The sequence below is a fragment of the Prunus persica genome, chromosome G6 (genome assembly GCF_000346465.2).
Source record: "Prunus persica cultivar Lovell chromosome G6, Prunus_persica_NCBIv2, whole genome shotgun sequence".
Classification (NCBI taxonomy): domain Eukaryota; kingdom Viridiplantae; phylum Streptophyta; class Magnoliopsida; order Rosales; family Rosaceae; genus Prunus; species Prunus persica.
This window is the reverse complement of record NC_034014.1, coordinates 17582765-17590157: the sequence shown is the minus strand read 5'-3', so window position 1 is coordinate 17590157 and position 7393 is coordinate 17582765. Positions and strand designations below refer to the sequence as shown.

The 7393-nt window shown below is 35.1% G+C and overlaps 1 long non-coding RNA gene across 2 annotated transcripts; it reads right to left on the bottom strand.

Moving 5' to 3' along the window:
* Positions 3701-5801, bottom strand: LOC109949885. Of its 2 annotated transcripts, none has more exons than XR_002272196.1 (3): positions 5329-5518; positions 4208-4734; positions 3701-3857 (listed from the first exon to the last, which is right to left on the bottom strand). It is a non-coding gene; the product is annotated as an uncharacterized LOC109949885 (long non-coding RNA). The 2 variants fall into 2 exon arrangements; XR_002272195.1 differs by lacking the exon at positions 3701-3857 and adding an exon at positions 5540-5801 and having other exon boundaries at positions 3866-4734; positions 5329-5436.

The window sequence follows — 7393 nt, the reverse complement described above, 5'->3', positions numbered from 1 at the left end:
TGATGTAAAGAATGCTTTTCTACATGGCAAACTCACGGAGGAGGTGTACATGGACATTCCTCCTGGATATAATACTACTCAGACTGGAACAGTTTGCAGGTTACGAAAAGCATTGTATGAATTGTAACAGTCACCACGTGCATGGTTTGGACGGTTCACCATGGCAATGAAGAACAATGGTTTCAAACAGTGCAATTCAGATCATACTCTGTTCTTGAAACATCGAAAAAGGGAAGGTAGCAGCATTAATAATCTATGTTGATGATATGATTATTACTGGGAATGATAAACAAGAAATATCACAGCTACAAGGCTATCTGGCTACGGAGTTTGAGATGAAGGATCTAGGTGGACTCAAGTATTTCTTGGGAATTGAGGTGGCATGATCGCAGCAAGGCATATTTCTCTCTCAAAGGAAATATGTCTTAGACTTGTTGACAGAAACAGGAATGCTAGATTGTAAACCTGTGGACACTCCTATTGTTCAGAATCATCATCTTGGAGAATATCCGGATCAAGTTCCAACTAACAAAGAAAGATACCAAAGGTTAGTGAGAAGATTGATCTATTTGTCACATACTCGACCAGACATTGCTTATGCGGTGAGCATTGTCAGTCAATTTATGCACTCTCCAAGTGAAGACCATATGAATGCAGTTCTTCGGATACTTAGATATTTGAAGTCTGCACCTGGAAAAGGACTTATGTTCTCAAAGCATGGTCATCTAAATATTGATGGTTATTCAGATGCAGATTGGGCAGGTAATGTAACAGATAGAAAATCCACATCGGGTTACTTCACATTCGTGGGAGGTAATTTGGTGACATGGAGAAGCAAGAAACAGAATGTAGTAGCTTTATCCAGTGCAGAAGCCGAGTTCAAAGGCATGACTAAAGGGATTTGTGAACTTCTTTGGTTAAGAAAGTTGCTTACTGAACTTGGGTATAAACTTACATCCACAATGAATCTCTTTTGTGACAACAAGGCTGCTATAGCCATTGCACATAATCCGGTTCAGCATGATCGTACTAAACATGTTGAGGTGGATTGACACTTCATCAAACAAAAGCTTGAGGCTAAAGTGTTTCAGTTTCCTTTTGTGAAATCCGAGGATCAATTGGCAGATATTTTGACAAAGACGATTTCCAGTAAAGCATTCCACAATTCACTAGATCAGTTGGGCATTGGTAACATCTATGCACCAACGTGAGGGGGAGTGTTGGCGTGACTTGTGGATATTGACTTACTTTCCTTACACACCAAGAATTCCTATTATAATTGTAATTGATTTACTTTAATTCCTGATTTCCTACTGCAAATAGATTTAGGAATTTATTATTTACTTGCCCATTCAGGTTTCGTTGTATTATAAATATGACCTCCTACAAGGAGAAGAATAAACAGAAAATTTCCACAAATAAATATTCTCTCATAGTTTTCATATTTTAGCAAGCGACCAATCGCTCATTCATAGCGATCAATTGCCTGACCCACCTGATCCATGCGAAGATATTTCTGATCCGAGTCACACACCTACAGACTATACAGAACAACAAGATGAAGACCCCCCCTCTAACTCAACAGTACCAACAGACCAATCTCCTGAGAATATCCTTGAGGTAACTACTCCTACTAGACTTGTGAATTTAGATGATAAAACTATTGGATATCAATTACCTTTCAGGCAAAATCGTGGGAAGCCACCAAACCGTTATTCACCTGATATTGGCAAGACATCCAAGTATCCAATTGCAAATCATGTATCCACTGAGAAGCTGTCTGAACCAATCAAGGCTTTTGTGCATCAATTGTCTGCTATCCATATTCCAACCAAGGTCTCTGAAGCATTGAAAGATCCTAAGTGGGTCCAAGCTATAAAAGAAGAGATGAAAGCCCTTGAGAAAAATCAGACTTGGACATTGGAGACTATACCCCGAGGAAAAAAGACTATCGGATGTAGATGGGTGTTTACTATATAAAACACAATGCAGATGGATCTATCGAGCGATACAAGGCAAGACTTGTGGCAAAAGGATACACACAGACCTATGGTATAGACTATGAAGAAACCTTTGCTCCAGTTGCAAAGTTAAACACCGTCAGAGTCTGATTGTCCCTTGCAGCTAATTTGGATTGGCCACTACACCAGTTTGATGTAAAGAATGCTTTTCTACATGGCGAACTCACGGAGGAGGTGTGCATGGACATTCCTTCTGGATATAATACTACTCAGACTGGAACAGTTTGCAAGTTACGAAAAGCATTGTATGGATTGAAACAATCACCACGTGCATGGTTTGGACGGTTCACCATGGCAATGAAGAACAATGGTTTCAAACAGTGCAACTCTGATCATACTCTGTTCTTGAAACATCAAAAAGGGAAGGTAACAACATTAATAATCTATGTTGATGATATGATTATTACTGGGAATGATAAACAGAAAATTCCCACAAACAAATATTCTCTCATAGTTTTCATATTTTAGCATGGTATCAGAGCCAGGTTCTTAGTGACTTGTGGATATTGACGTTAGTGAACAAAGCTCTTTCGGGCACTCTTGCCAAACTAAACAAGTTGGATGCTTTGACCAAGAGTGCAGAAATTTGGAATCAATGTTTTAAGTTCTCACAATTTCAATCTCCTGCAACTTCTCCTTCTTTAGAAGAATAATTAGTCTTTGAATTAATTATGTATTTGATATTGAAAAATACTTGATAATAAATGAAATCAAAGTTTTGAGGCGGATGCCTTAAATTCTATATACTTATTGTCTTTTTACTACATATCTTGTTTACAACGTTCCTCACTTCACCTCATTGCCTAAATTTATTGATTAGTGTTACACATATGTTTTAATGGATGAAATGACTTTCATATTTATCTTAAATTTAGTTACAAAATCCAAGACTCTCCTACAAATAAATGCTTATAGATCATATTCAAATATTGTGATTTTTAGTTCTTAGAGGTTATAGGAAACACTATATCATATATTATGAATTACTTAAAAAGATATATTTCTACTTAGAAATATAATATCTTTCAAATGGTGGTCATGTGGGCTATAGTAGTTGTTGGTGCGAAGTTTGTTCGCTTTAGTTTTGCTTTCTTAGTATGTTCGTTTCAGTGCCCTTTTGGGCTTAGTTTGTATTATCACTACTACAAAAAAACCAAATAGACAACGAGGATCCACCGTCGTTGTAATGCTTTGAAAACCGTCGTTAAATCGACCGCCGTCTTTTTGGGTGTCAAACTACAACGGCTTTTCACCGTCATTGTTTATTTGTAAAGATGAAGGTTGTTAAAGAAAACCGTCGTTGTCACATAAAAACGACGATTTTTAAGAAAAACAGTCGTTGTATAAAGACGACGGTTTTTCTTAAAAACTATTATTGTTCGGAGGTAAAGATCGTTAATTATAGGAGGAACCGTCGTGGATTGTTTGTAAAGACGACGGTTGTTTTATAAAAATCGTCGTTAATTATCTGTAAAGAATTTATGATAAAAAAATTTCGTCTAATAAGTTCCCAAGATATTACATTTTTGTTCTTTTTGGTTTCCTATGATGCTACAACGATTTTAACTAGAAAACTAACCATAATGCTTTATTAATGAATATATACACTCAAAAATAGTATTTTTCATAAAACTTGAAGATTCAATAGTTATTACATAGTTAACCAATCCTTATTCTACAACAAGCATACTTCCTACCAACTAAATATAAATATTCAAATGATACATGGTAATTAAGTAGTACAATCTTTTCCTAACATGACCTACGTACTCTGAATCCAAGCCTTCCTCATCCAAACATACAAATGATGCACAATTGAAGTCTCCTCCATCATCCCTGTAAATAAATCAAAATGACAGAAAGAAAAGAAAAAAGCTAAGATTATAAACAAATAAAATTAGGTGAAAGAGAAATTTTACCATTGGACTATGTTTCCATAGAAAACCTGTAAAAATGAGCATAAAAAAGACCATAAAGAACTTGCAAAAGGAAAAAATATATAAATAAAATGATGGTGAAAAGAGGAGGTAAGAAATTTTCAACAAAAAAAAAAACATACGACTCAGATAGAAAAGACCATAGAAAACCTGCAAAAGAAAAAGTTATAAATCTGCATAAAAAAGGAAGAGTTAGAGCATGATCTCACAAAAGAAGCACAACAATAATATACTTGGATAAGCTATTACCTTCACGTGTTCATCAGGAGATGAAGAGCAATACATATGGCTGAAAATTGTCAAGACCAGCAAGTTTTGCTCTCAAGTGAATGTGAAAGACCATAATTGACGTTCAAAAAAACTGAAGAATAATTCAAACGCATAAGGACTTTTAGGATAAAACAAATACACAAGGTATAAGTAATCAATAAATCAGCAAAGAGGTGATGGGACATCTACTCGTGGAGCCCAGCACAAGTTATTAAGATAGAGAAAGAGAAAAAAAAAAAAACAGTACCGCAAGACAAAAAGAAGAAAAGGCAATACTTCAAAGAAGTTATACCTGCAATTTCGTGATGTCCCACCCAAAGAGTATTTCAAGCCTGCAATTGGAGATGTGCCAAACATTAAACAGAACTTCATTCAAGGCCCTAAACACTAAAGAGAAGGAAAACAAAAGGAAAAAAAAAACTACTCCAAACTTGGTTTCGTTTCCATCCAAATGAACTTCAGTATGACCTTGGTTTCTCAATTGGATTCACAACTACTCCAAGCTTCTATAAAATCCAAAATAAAAATATAAGTTAACTACAAGAGCGTTGCTTTGCCAAACTAATACCTTCATTTGGTAACTGAAAAAATGAGGGGAAATCATTATGTTGGATTAGATATTCACTCTTATATCAGAAGCAAATATAAGGATTAAAAACAAAATAGATTTCTTTCATACACAGCAATGAGAAAGCTTGTGTTGTGACTAAATATAATTTCATGTATAATAACAGAGTAAGATGAATTCAAAATTTTACAGCACACAGTCCTATTCTGAGCAAACGAAAAGTTAAGGACAAAGAAAGAACATAATCCATTCAACGCAGGACATGACTTTGATACACCCAATTATGAATTAGTTTCAGCCAGCCTCAAAGAAAGTCACATTGCTACAGCTTCAGACATAAAAACAAAACAAAACAAAACAAAACAAAAATCTCAATCAACACCAACAGAAAGGGGGAAAGGAAAAGATCAACAGATTTTGTATAAAACGTAAGAAGATATGTGCTTTATGAAACAAAAATGGCAGGAAACAGAAAAGAATTATTTTAAAAAAAAACAAAATAAATCGAAAACAGAAGCACATATACACTCACAACCAGATGTCGCCAGACTTGGACACAATCACGACGGCTAACAGAATCGTTATCACACCACGACGATCCAACCTATAACCACCACCGATAAGCGTCGCCTGCAGATCTCTGAAATTGTCCAAGCAAAAGTCAGATAAAGACCAAAACGAAACCTCAAATTTAACAGAGAACAGGTCGACGAAGAGAAGGGGAAGCTTGGAGGAGAAGAGACCAGTGGGCTCGAGAGAGGCCCCTTGAAGGAGATTGCGAAGATCATGGATGTGCCCTCATGAAGATGGCGACCTCAGTGACCTGGACGCAAGGGATATGACGACCTCAGTGAACTCGACGCTGAGATCTGTGACATGTATGGCGAGATTGGTAACCAAGACGGCACGATGGAGATGGTGTTTCAGGAACGAGAAAGGGAGTTGAGAAAGAGAGGGCTTCTGAAAAGATCGCGAGAGACTATCGGAGAGAGAGCTGCGCGTCAAAATTTAAAACTTAAGAGAAATTTTTGTCTAGAGCATTTTCAAACACGACAGTTTTTAGAAGGAACTATCGTAATTTTTGCGAGCTTCAGCCTTTTAAAGAACGACCGTTTTAAATGGAACCGTCTTGATTTTTTGTGATTTTTAAAAACACGACGTTTTTTAGTTTTACTATCATTAAAGAGGCGTCGTGGTTTTCCATTTTTGTAGTAGTTTGAATTTTATCTAATGAAAGTCTTCTTTGATTAAAAAAAAAAAAAAGGATAAAAATATGAGTTTTGAGTAAAATGAGGCTTCACAATTTATAAAGTAACACAAACTCCGTAGGTTCTCAATAAAATATAGAGGTTTTACAGTTAAATATTTTCGTTTATCCAACGTCTTGATATATAATTAAAACTTGAGTTTTCCTTTTGTCGCACCACAAATAAGAGTGCGTCAAACGCCCTGATCTGTCTAACAATCAAGCTTAATCCTTGTATGAGGTTCTAAAAATGAACAGTTCAAATCATGAGTTTACATTGTGGCATAGTTCCAAATGATTGGTTAGCACCATATAACCAAAAGCTTCATATATAATTCAAGCTGGAGTTATTCTTTAGTTGCACAAGAATCGACAACGATAGTTTTTTAACTTACTTTTTAAATCTAAATTAATTAATTCATAAACCCATAAAACGAGTATGCAAACCATTAAATCTAAAATGAATGAGATTGAATTAATCTACAGTTTAGTTTGGAGTTATACTACCAAATATGTTCTTCATATGCGTTTCACATCATCAATAACACTCGACTTATAAAAAGACAAACTTGTTATAGATTCTCCACCATTCTATAACTTCGTTCCCAACAAAGTATATATTTTTACAATTAAAAAATGGCAAGGTTCACTGGTTATCAAACTTCAGCAATCTTGATTTTTGTGATTGCAACAATGATGATTTTGCCAGGACTTGCAACCCTAGCACCCTCCCCATCAAATTTTATGTTCCTACAGGAATGCAAATCAAGGCTTCATGCTAGGTGTGGAAAAGAAATATTCATTACAATAATTAAGGAATGGTCTATTAGTGATAGGTGTTGTATGGAGTTTGTATCCATGGGTCAATCATGCCATTTTGCATTAGTGAACAAAGCTCTTTCGGGCCCTCTTTCCAAATTAAACAAGTCGGATGCTTTGACCAAGAGTGCAGAAATTTGGAATCAATGTTTTGAGCTTTCACAATTTCTATCTCCTGCAACTTCTCCTTCTTCAGAAGAATAATTAGTCTTTGAATTAATTATGTATTTGATATTGAAAAATACTTGAGAATAAATGAAATCAAAGTTTTGAGACTGATGCCTTAAATTCTATATACTTATTCTCTTTTCACTACATATCTTCTTTAAAATGCTCATCACTCCACCTCATCGCCAAAATTTATTGATTACTGTTACACATATGTTTTAATGGACAAAATCACTTTCATATTTGTCTTCAATTTAGTTACAAAAGCCAAGACTCTCCTAAAAATAAATGCTTACAGATCATATTTAAATATTGTGATTTTTAGTTCTTAGAGGTTATACGAAACACTATATCATATATTATG